We start from the raw sequence: 12,402 nt of genomic DNA, 5'->3' as shown, positions 1-12,402 counted from the left end.
AAATCATTTCAAGCACTGCTATGAAGTCAGGCAAATTTTGCCATGCAACCTTCTGAGAAAGCACACTAGGAAATTAGCTTGGGGGGAAAAAAGTGTAATATATATTATGAAATCATTCATGCTTATGTAAAATACACATGAAATAAATTGTGAATAAGTTGTCTCTGTATGAGATAATCTTTAAAGTTTGGAATGACAGACAGCCAGGGAAAAGATTGCCTCACAAAATTGCGAAACTACAGATGGGAGCGAATGGAAAGATCTAATTAGCAAGCAAAAGACGTGGCTTCATAGAGATGGCCCTTTCCTGGGACAGTCCAGGATACACCCAGAGTGATGAGTACTCGATAAGTATCTACAACCAAGATAACCCGGTTGTCAAGAACATGCATCCCAATGGCAAGTTCCGGTAACTCATCGATCAGCATTCATCGCTTCCCAGAAATGGCTTTGTCCAGCCCAGCACAGAGAAAGAAGACTACATGAATATGTGAAGCAACAAAAAGAATGGAAGAATCTCTGCCCCAGGCGGAAAAATCTGTATAAAACTAACCCAACGGAGATAGCATTTGTGAACTGTGGGGATCCGAAGTGGTAGAGTTCACATCAGTGTTCACCCAGCGCTGATTCCAGGCTCAACGCCGTCCCTTTGATTGTGGCTATCAGAGACTGTGTCCCGGTCACTAAATAAAAATCTATTTTATTATTATTAATTTGGTTTTATCATTTATTGCCTATAACAACAAGAAAAAAGGATCAACCCTGGTCAGTGACTAGATCTATAAAAATATTCTTTACCATATGTATCAGTGTCCCTGCAACTTACTTCCACTAAAAAACCCAACACCTAGGGCTGCATAAAAATATTGGCATCTTACACTATCATACTGTTTGAATGAATAATATCTCAGTAACTTCAGTGGTAACTTCTTTGACAATATCCTAACACAAAGACAATTTAAAATTATCAAACCCCCAATGAATAGTGTGAGTTCTAATAATTTTCCCCATAATTCTGCTGTATGGTGTTTGTTGAAAATATATACTTTATCTTCCATCCTGAAAAAGGGAATCCAAACTTACTCTGTAAATAGGATGGAGATGAAGTACAAAATCCAGGTTACCTCTTGGATTTCAAAAGAATTGGCACCGTGCAGGTTAGGTCAGCCACTTTTTTGAGCATGTGGGCCACCAGAAATGGAGATTCTTTTCTTGGTCTGTTTATGGCAGGTATCTTGTGTGCAGGAGAATGGTGGGGCTGTTCTGCAGCTATGTGCAATGAAGCCCACTCTTTAATGTTATTGGTGGGCACTGGGATGTAGGATATGCTAAGGCACATTTGTTTCCAGGAACTTGGTGTGTCAGACAGCCCAATTAACACATGCAAAATGTGTGTCTGGAGTGTCCCCCTGCCAGCAACATCTGCACAAGAACAGGATTTTTTTTTTCCTGGAGAATATGGTCAAGTTGGCTTACCCAAGCACTAGTGAGCCCTGTCTCAGTAGCTGATGTGGGTTTTATTTTTCTGGTGAATTTTCTCCCATTTGTTACCTGAAAAGGGGGACATCATGAGGAAGGCACAGTTGATGCTCGGGAGGGAATGAATGGTGGGCAATAAAGAAAATGTGGCTGAGTGCCTTGGCATACTGCTGGAATTATTCTGGGGGAGGGGGAGAAGTGGAGTGGTTTTGGCAGTTTCTTAGCTGGAGCGTCATCAATGTCTTTCCCAGCTGGGAGCAGAGACAATTTTGTGGGTTTTTTTCTTTGCTTTGGACCTCTCCTGTGCAGCCACTTCTAACATGGAGCTCTGCCCACTGCAGGCTTGTATGCCTGTTGCTTGCAAGAGAAAAAGAAATTCCCAGCTACTCCACAGACACAGACTTCACTGGCTGCCAGTGCTGAGAGAGACCAGCTCAGTCTGTGTGGTTGCCTGGGGGAGTCAACCATTCTTCCCTCTCCCTCATCTGAGCTGTCACCACCACCAGGGAGGTCCTGCTCTTGCGCTGGAGTGCCCCCTGAAGCCATGAGGGAGGGACTATAGCCTCTCTGCTTCCACGCAAGCCAACAATGTCCCCTGCCAGTTGTTGTCATAACTACACCAAAGGGGAAATTGCTAAATGGGCGGGAAAAGGCTGTTATTGGATTTTCTTTGACTTGCTGTTGTTATTGTTGTTTGTTTTGTCTTGTTTTTTCATATGGTCTAGTAAAGAATTGTTATTATTTTTCCCGTATTTTTTGCCTGGAAGCCACATAATTTTGATATAATAATAATTTGGAGGGAGGGGGTCATCTTTCCATTCCAGGAAAGTTCCTGCCTTTCTTAGCAGACATCTGTCTTTTAAATGAGGCAGTAGCACTGGTTGCTGAGAAGACCTTTACAGGAGCTGACTTATTCTTTTCCACTTCAATTGTGTGATTGCAGATTGGAGTTTTGCAGCATCCAGCAGACTAGTGTCACCCCTACCAGTGTCCTGTGCTTTGGTCTGTTGGGTAATGACATGGGTCAGCAAAGATGAGAGGGCACTGACTATATGGTTAAGTACTTCTAGCTGTCCTAAATGTTCATAAGTTTGGTAGACTGGGAGGCAATATGGTTATTAAAACTCATTACTTTAAATAATCAGGTACAATGGTTATTCAAACCTGTCATTACTGAGGCACATACTAATTGCTTCATTAAAAAATGGCTACATTTTTCCATTTACTTCCAAAGGATCAGTTCAGATTACATAGAGACATCAGTGTATACTTCTTTATATTAGAAAATCATGCAATGTTTGAATTCATTGGGTCAAGTGCAGCTAAATACTGCTCTGTGAGAAAAAAGGTTACAGAATCCAGCCTGAAATTTCCCAGTTGGCTTGGCCAGACTTGGATGCCGTATTTCAGGAAATATTAAAAATCATGTGAAGAAAGTTATTTAAGTCTAACCTCAAAAATTTACAGCCCCATCTGTCCAGGATAGCTGTAAAATGTATAGTCATTAACCGATGAAAACTGTCGACAAAAGCTATGTTCTCATTTTCATAGGAGTACAAAGCAAAACACTTATCTCCCAGAAACTCATAGCTGATATTGTACTAACCCCCTGTAATTTCTGGGGCATTTTTTCCATCATACAATACATAGAGAGAGATAAGTCAATAACGTTTTATCTAAGGTATCTTGGAGACCTCCATCACTACACTACTAGGAAGTTATTTATACAGTAGAACACAACACATTTGCTTGCATGTTGTGTTAGGACCTATTTCCTGAGGCTCTGTCACCAGAACTCCTCCTCCCTTGAGAGATTCATGGAGGACAGTAGATGGCAAAATGCTAACTTCCTTGGCTGTTGTTTCACTTAGAGAGCAAAAACATTTTCTCTATGCAGTTGGCATGCAAGCTGTTGGTAAAGCTGCTTCATTGACAATTAGTTAATAAGGGGTATTTAACATGAATGTCGGTTGGTCCACTGAGAACAAAGACCATTACATGTAATTCCTGATAGTTACTATATTTCAAGAATACTCCTTTCTGTCTTTGCCACTGCCTGTATTTTCCCTGGAGAAAAACTTGGCCATTTTTAAAAAAAGATTTCACTTGATACTGTTTAACAGTTACCTGGTCTATCTGATTTGATCAACACTACATGTTACACAGTGTTGTATACTTTCCATTTGTGTTAGGGTCTCAGAGTAAATATTTTTTAGTTTTGTACATCCATTATGTTACTCTCCATATAAATAATATTTTATCCTCAGTATTTCATCTGGGTCCCACTACATATCACACCATAAACCTGTCAAGTGCTAATCTCCTTTGACTTACAGAGGCACAGCAGTCCAGTCATTCCTTGATTTGAACCAGAACAAAACTAGCTGTGATTTGAAATTTTTTACACACTGCTTAGATTTTGTAAATTATTTTAAAGAGCTTGATACATCTAAAGAGCAAATTGAACAGGATAAATTATAAATAAACAACAAAAAATAAACATCTCACTCATGAGCAATGTAATAAATACTCAGGTCATGAATAAATTATGTCAGGATAACCTTGTTTCATGGACTATTTCTCTCCAAGCATGCAGTTCCTTCCATGTGTAGGTATGTTCTCTAAGTATTGCATCTCAAATGAGCAAGAGGCTAAAAAGGTTTCCTTAATCCCTAAAAAATAGTCTAAAATTGTAACACAGTGCCCCAGATTGCAATGGCAAGATGTATTCTATTTGCCACCTGTATGGCAGCTGTCTTCTGCTAAGTGGGCAGTTTTCCCTATTTCTTCCACAACCACTCCTCCCTGGGGGGTGTGGGGGACATCTGTTGATAACAGGCTATTGAATGTCACTGCATGACTGATAGAAACTATGACATCCCATTGTGAGATGTGAGTGCAGAGGGAGGAGCCAAGCATTGCTACCCAGATATAATCTAGAGATTCTAAAATATCAACACAGCTTGTCCACTAGGTTTCCCAGAAAAACAGCAACTGCCTCTTCTTCCACTAGATCGTCAAAAGAAAACTACATCCTTTTCTAGAGGATCCCTTCCCCAGCAAAACCACACCTGGCACTCTAGGAGGACTGCAGCCACATTTCCAATTGGACTGCTACCAGCACCCTCACCAACAGGGTGTCAGGTTTTGTTCTGACTCTGTCAGTATTGTTTTAGTTTACTGCACTGTTTATTTTATACTTTTATTTTCTTCCTTATTAAAGAACTGGTATTTCCTGCTCCCATTTTTTTTTGCCTGAGAGCTCCTTAATTTCAAATTTATAGCAATTCAGAGTAGGGGAGGGAGGTTCACATTCTCCATTTCAGAAGAAGCTTCTGCCTTCCTTAGCAGGCACCTGTCTTTTCAAACCAAGACACACAGATAATGTATTTAATGATATAAACATGGATTAATTTTTATTAGAAACTTCAGCCAAAAAAGCAAATGGTCATGCTGTAAATAAGATCAATCATCTCCAATAGCAATGTATTGTTATAGGGTTTGTAATGACTTTATTATCAATCATTTTATAATTTAGGAGAGGAAACTTAGTTTTGTTCCTCCTTCCTTAGATCTGATATTACACAGTCTGATGTAATTATCTATGTGAAAGATTTGGAAAGTCTTCAGTAGGCCCACAATGAATTGAAGAAACAGAACATTTCCAGATCCAGCAAAAAATTTTCAACCAGCAAGTTTTTTCACAGCAAATGGCATAATTTGAAAAAAAAGGTTCTAACTTTTCATTGGGAAAATCAAGACATCTGAAATTGCTCGAGTTTTCTCAGGAGAAGTAAAAATGCAATTTCAGCACTGTCTACTTTGTCACATATTAAAATATATTGGTTTATCTATATTGTTTCAACTCAAGTCTTGGCAATACTACCTTTGCTTGAATCAAAGCTGTGCTCCAGAGAGTATGTTTAGCAATTTATATTTCATTCCTCTTTTAGGAGTGGATGACATGTCTTTCCTCTGTTCTAACTAACCTGTACTAGTGACAGGACAGCAGTGTATCATGGGGAATGATACCTAATATATTTTCTCACAGAGAGTAGTAAGACTTGAACTGTTCCAGAGAGGGGCTTGCAGCAGCCAAGACAGACAGAAATGAGTGTGAAAAGTCCACAGAAACAAGACACAATACCCAAGTAAATTTAGATAGGGCACTATGGACAGGTGATACAGAAATATTGTGAGTTGGGGTTTTTTATTATTAAACACCAGATTGAAACATTTCAACGTTTCTGAACTGAGATGTTCAGAAACTTGAAGTTTTCAAAAAATTTTGGGATCAACATATTCAGAAATAGAATGCTTTTCACTTAAAATTTCTGACTGTTAATTGACTATTTTCTTCCACTAGGAAGTTGCTAATATCACTTCTAATGAGGTCAGTAAAATTTTACCAATGTCAAATGATGGGGATAAGCTTTTCTTTTGGATCTGGCTGAGAAATTAAAAGGGTGACTGGTGTTTCCGAAAATACACCATTTTTTTCCTTTTTTTTTGATTAATTGAACCTTGAAAACTCTGACAATGCTGAGGAAACAGCATTGAGTGTGGGTAAAATAGTAATCCATGCTTATTTTAAAAGATCTAATCAGCAGTGAAGAAGGCCTAGAAAACTATATTCCTGAAAAAGCCAGACAGAAACAGAAAAGGATTGCAATAGGAAATGAAGGAAATATGAAAATGGAAAGACATCACTTCACTATGGAAATCCTTAATCTCTCTCACCTCCTTCTCTCTTTTTCCTCCAGGTTTCTTGTCTTCCATATTTTACCTATAACTTTTCTCCTTATCTCTTCCCTTTCCAGAGTATCACTAACTTTTTCTGCTGACTCAGAGAATATGAAGAAGTAAACTGACAATGAGAAAACCTCTCAAGTATTCTCTAACTCATATTAAGCAATTTCTTCCTTTTCTTCCTCAAGGAAAATGAGAGGGATTTAGAGTGCCTTATCATTGAAATGGCTCAGTGATAGTAAACCAAACAGGGTAACAATAACTGAACTAATCCTATCTCTGGAATAGGTGTTTTCAATACAGTCTTAAATGTCCAGAAATGCATATGGTCTGACTTATTCTGGTACTTCTGGTATTCTCCAACAGTAAGAAGTCTGGAATTCACTAAATTGTTAATGGAGAGGTAAATGCTGTGGAACATCTCTAGACCCAAAACTTTGTGATGGGTTGATGCTGGCTAAATGCAGTGCACCCACAAAAATAATTTATTCATTTTCCTCTGCTATAGTTAAGCAGAGGAGCAGGAAAGAAAATTCATGGGGTGAGATAAGAATTAGGAGAAAAACACTTTAAGGGCAAAACAGGCTTAAAACTTCAAAAGGTAAAAAGAAACACTTACTAACAGAATTAAAAGAGGACAATAAGAACTAAAAATAAACTGTTCTAACATCTTTCCCCCTCCCACTCTCCCCCACGCCCTTCTTTCTTTGCCACCAACAGCTCAGGGAAACAGAACATGGGATTTTTAGTCAGTTTGTCACATCTAAAATCTTTCTTCAGTTCACTCAGGGAGAGAAGTCTCTTTTGCTATGCCAGGGGATCTTTCCTACAGGAAACAGTTCTCTGTGAACTTCTAACATGGTTTTAATTTTCACGCCTAAGAGTCCGCCCAGAATCTGCTTGCAATGTGAAGTCCCTCCCACAGCTTGCAGTCTTCCCAGAACTGCTTTTCATGGACTATTTAGCTTATGGGGTGCAGTTTTTAAGGATAAGCTGTGAAAGCTTATGAAAGCAAGGGTATTCTTCCTCTACTTCTGAAAGCGAGGATTTTCTTTTTCTCTGTTCAAGCCTCTCACCTGATCACAGCTTTTCAGCAGCCACATGCTCCAGTATGAGGACCTTTATCTCATGGGCCGTGGGTGATTGCTGCATCCCCCCATGCACTTCATGAATTGCAGGGAAACTTATATTATAGTCCTCACCCCAACTTGCAGAGGAATCTCAGCTCTCATGCTCAGAGCACTTCTTCCTCCCCCTCCCTCTTTTGCACCAACCTTAGCGTTGTCAAGTTGTACTCCTCACAGGTCTTCACTTTTTCCTTTTCTCTAACTAGGGAGAGAATGGGTACTCATGGGTTCATTTGTTCTCAAGTCCTATCAATTGAAACACTTTATAGAGCTCTGCAGTGTTGAAAAGTTACTCTTGTCCAGGCTCTGCAATCAGGGAATTGCTCAGGGTGCTTCTCTTTCTCTTGGTCACATGGCCTCCACCAGCACTGTGCAAGCCATGCAAGGCTGCTGGCTCTACTCCATACCTTTTCCTCAGGGAGGATGCCAAAAAAAGAAAAACTTATGACGCTGCTTTCGTCTTTCTGTCTGCTGGTTAAAAGCAGCTAAGTAAATAAAGTCCATGAGAGCCCTGCCACTCGGTGCAGACAGCCACGGCTGCACGGTGCCATCCCAGCTGCATGGTTGCTCGCAGTGCCAGGATGGCCCCCAGCAGCATGACCTGGCAGTCACGTCACAACAAAAGCCAGCAGCCCCTTTTGGAAAGGGGGCCCGGCAGCCCCCCCACCCCACTTTTCAGAGCAGAGAGCAAGAGAGCTTCCTGTGGTTTTTCATTCTTACATATGTTATAATAGAGGCATTATCAGCCTTCTTCTAATTGGCTTGTCAGTGTGCTAATTCTCAGAGGTGGACAGCAATTGTTTTTGCTAGGCATGGAAGAAGCTGCTAGCTGCTCCTCACAGACAATCACTTCTGTGGGTGACTTTTTCCCTGTTCACCACAAATCAATTAATGCAAAACCAGCACAACCTACTTAATTTACAGAGAATGGTAACTATTGCACCTATTCTTCTCATTGACATTACAGGGACTGTAATGAAGACTGTACAGAAGATTTACAATTGTACAATTCTGTACACTGAGGATGACTACAGGACAAGTGTCCTGGAGTGACTTTATCATGCTTGCACCCTCATTTGTTTGTTCAGCCCAAAAATAAATTTTGCACCTTTAAGACTGGTTGTGAGAGCAAAACGGGGAAAGAGAAGAAGCACGGAGTTCGTTTTCAGAAGTTGCACTCACTCTTCTACATTCCTGCTCCTAGATGTACTGTCTGCAGCACATATAGATGGTGACACAGAGCTCTCCTTTGTTTTTAGTTAGTTTTTAGCTAGCTGAGGCAGAGGAATTCCCTGGACTGTAGTTTCTCTTTTTCTTAGAACTGTTTAAACCTGCTGTAGACTGAACACTCATAAAAGCACCAACAGCTAGAACCTGTGGCCTACTGGGCTAGGCCTGGGCAGTGGCTTTTCCAGCACCAAAGAGACTGCTCAAAATAAGTACAATTTATGGTTTCTTCATCCTAGCCTACATCCTAGTTCCAATAGCATATTTTAGGAGTTTATTAGTAATTGCCCTCAATTTGTTAGAGGAAGAGCAGGAGATGATGTTTTTCAGCCTCTCCTTTCCTTCTTCTCCTTTGAATCTGTTATGTCACTTGTTGAAAATGTTCAATTTCCCCTAAATGTTGAAGATACCACCACCCTGGTATTTAACCCATAAACTTCCTTTGTACAGTCTGCAATTTTTCTAGAATAAAGGCTGAAACTTTACATGTGAACAAATATAGAACCCAGATGATGTGGAGAAATACCTAAAAGTGCCATAATGACTCTAAAGAAAAAGATATCATTGCAATAAGCTGGGCCCTGGCCTATACTTATCACACACTGCTAGATACTGTAGGGCAGTGTAGGATACTGTAGGGTAGTTTTACATGAGAAACATCTATTGAAGTAATACAAAAGTTTCTGTGTAACTAACAGTCTGTAAAACCACCAAGAAGCTGTACACACCTCTGTGAAAAACACACGTTAAAGATGAAAAATCCCGGGGGAGCTCTCTCTTCCAACCAACAAAAAAGCAACACGCCCCAGCCCCCTGTCTTGACCAGGCCAGGCTAGGCAACCCCAGCTGCAGGGCCGGGCCCCTTCCCCTGGGGTGCCCACCAGCCTCTCATCGGCTGCCGGGGAGGAGAGGGAGTACAACCGGTCAGGCCAGGCCATAGCGGCAATTTCAAACATCTTACCGCTACTCCAGCGGTGGCTAACAAACCAAAACCACAGGCAGCAGAGAGAAGCAGGGGGGCAGGGAGATAAATCAACAGCTACCCCAAACACTCAGGCTGCAGCCAACACCCCAGCTACTCAAGTTGTAGCTAAACCAAACAGTAAGCCTAAGCCCATAGATAAACCGGACAGTGAGCCTCAACCAATGGCTGCTGCTCCTACCACGAGAGGTGGAAAACACACAACCAGAACTGATCAGTCAATAGACAGTAATGATGACCCGGGGGAAGACCCTCAAAGCCAAAAACTGACACAAAATCAGAAGTCACTATTAAGTCATTTTCCCTATAAAACCTTGTGAGAGTCTGTCCAAATTTTCCTTCATCTGCCTCACGATTGTCCTTGGGAGAACACTGAAGAGAAGATCCCCCCTGTCTAGAATCTGGCTCTGAAGGAGAAAAGTCACACACCACGGGCCCTGAGACCTGAAAGCTCAGTGTTAAGCTATTGTTTTCACAGGTGTGTTTGCTGTATGCTAAGAAGGGGGCACCGTGCCCCCTTTGCAACAATAGCAGCTTTGGAAGCTGTTCCACCTCTCGGCCTGGCTGGACTTCTCCTGAGTTTCAGGTGGTCTCCCACAGAAGACCCTCACCTGTTTCACAACCACTGTGACAGACAGACTGAGATGTAAGAAGCTTCTCCATCAAGGACTGAGACATGAAACTCCTAAAAGGCCCCTCTTCTCCTTCCAAGGACTGGGACTGAAACCCCCAGCCCAGGGGAGGTGTGTGGGGGAGGCAAGCTGACCAAAGCGAGATGTTTGCCTGCAGGTTGTGACCACTGGAGCAAGAAAACAATGGCTCTCGTTTACTGCTGAGAACATAGACTACCTGTTACATCTGTTCCCTATTGTATCTGTTCCCATCCCTCACAATTTTCAGTAATAAAAACCTCTGAGTTAGCTAGAGCCCTTGAGATCTCCCCAGCGTAGCAGGTGGATTCTCGGCTGGACTGGACCAAAGGTCTTTGTCTCTGTGTTGGTAGCCATATCCCCTTTCTCTCTCTCTCTCTCTCTCTCTCTCTCTCTCTCTCTCTCTCTCTCCTCTCTCTTTCTCTATCTTTTTCTCTCCCCTAATCCCTATATCGCATTTTTGCTGTGATTATTTCAATAAAACTGCATTTGATTTGATTATCACTACAAACCCCCTAGTACCGTGTTGGTTTTTGCACTCTGAGATCATTCCTACGAACCATCAGGTCATCTGTCCACTAGGACAGACCCTGACAAACCTTCATAGCCTAAGAAAATATTGCACTTGATGACCTAATAAATCTACAGTTAGTTAGTTCGTCCATCTTTAGAATGCTACAAGAAAAGCTGCAATTCTAAAAAGTACTGAAGCAAGGCATTTGAGATCCCTGTCACATACTCTTGATTATTGACCAAAGAATGATGAGGGGGGCTGACACTCACAATCTCTGGGCACAGATCCTGAAAAGTGTAGCACAAAGATATCTATGTACAAACAATCTCTATATGCAACAAACCCAGTGGAAGACCATAGAACAAGGGATTCAATGCTTGAGAGAAATGGCAATGGCAGAGATTGTCTTCTCAGATGACCTACACACTATAAATCCATACTTGGTACCATATACATCCATAATGTAGCAAAAACTTGTACGACTTGGGCCACAAGAATATGCTTCTGCTTTAACAATATTATAGCAAAATATCATGGAAGAGACTTTACTTGAGATGGCAAAGAAGCTCCAAACATATGCAAATGCTGTGCATGGCACAACACATGCAAAAATCACAGCTATAAAAACATGTTTGCAAAAATTAGAACACAAAATAGAATAAAATCACAAAGAACTCAAATAAGAGATGAAAGAAGGCTTTCTCCAAATCTCGGCAATACAAATCAAAAATTCTTGTACCAAATGCAAACATCCCCCAGATAAAGAAAAAAGGTACACTCCACAAGCTGAGCTGTGTTCTTCCTACGTAATTATTAAAAAAACATGAAAAAATAAGATAGAAATCTACTGCTGCTCTAACACAACGGATGCTTGAATTAGAAAACCACAAGACTCAGAGAGGAAGTTCCACCAAAAAAGAAGAAACTCCAACCAAACTGCCAAGTATAATGATGATGACGACATGTCCAATCCCCTGGGAAGAACCTCCAAAACATATGGCCCCCCCAAAAAAAGATAACTAAGCCTAGAGGGGCCCTGCCTCTAGCCAGGTAGAGGCTAGGAAAAAACATGTTTTTTAGACTGTATAGATTTATTAGCCTAGCACATCAAAATCACAAAAATATAAAGCCTTAGTTGACACTAGTGAGCAATGCACATCAATCCCATCAAAACAAGTGGGGGCAGAATCTATTTCTATTGCTAGCATGACAGGAAAATCACAAGATTTTACTTTAGTAGAAGTTAATGTGAGCCTGACTAAAAATAAGTAAAAGAAACACCCTATTGTAACTAGCCCAAAAGCCCCATGCATTTTAAGCATAGACTTTCTTCAAAATAAATATTTCAAAGACCCAAGAAGACTCAGGTGGGCATTTAAGATAACATCTATAGAGACAAAAGATGTTAAAGCAATTAAACACCTTGCCTAAACTATCTAAGACTCCAGTGAGCTAGAAAGCCAAAAGATTGTCAACAGAACCCACTCACCCTTCAACAACCCCATTCAGCCTATGCACAAATCTAAAAGAGAATAGAGATTAACTATGAACTATTGTGCCTTAGACTCCACCATTAAGCACTACTATACCAAACATATAAAAGCTCCAACACAAGCTAAAATCCAAAGCCACAATATAGTATGACACTATTAACAATGCCAATGCATTTTTCTC

Source organism: Ammospiza caudacuta, chromosome 1, assembly GCF_027887145.1.
Source record: "Ammospiza caudacuta isolate bAmmCau1 chromosome 1, bAmmCau1.pri, whole genome shotgun sequence".
Lineage (NCBI taxonomy): Eukaryota > Metazoa > Chordata > Aves > Passeriformes > Passerellidae > Ammospiza > Ammospiza caudacuta.
This window is presented reverse-complemented; position numbering follows the sequence as displayed.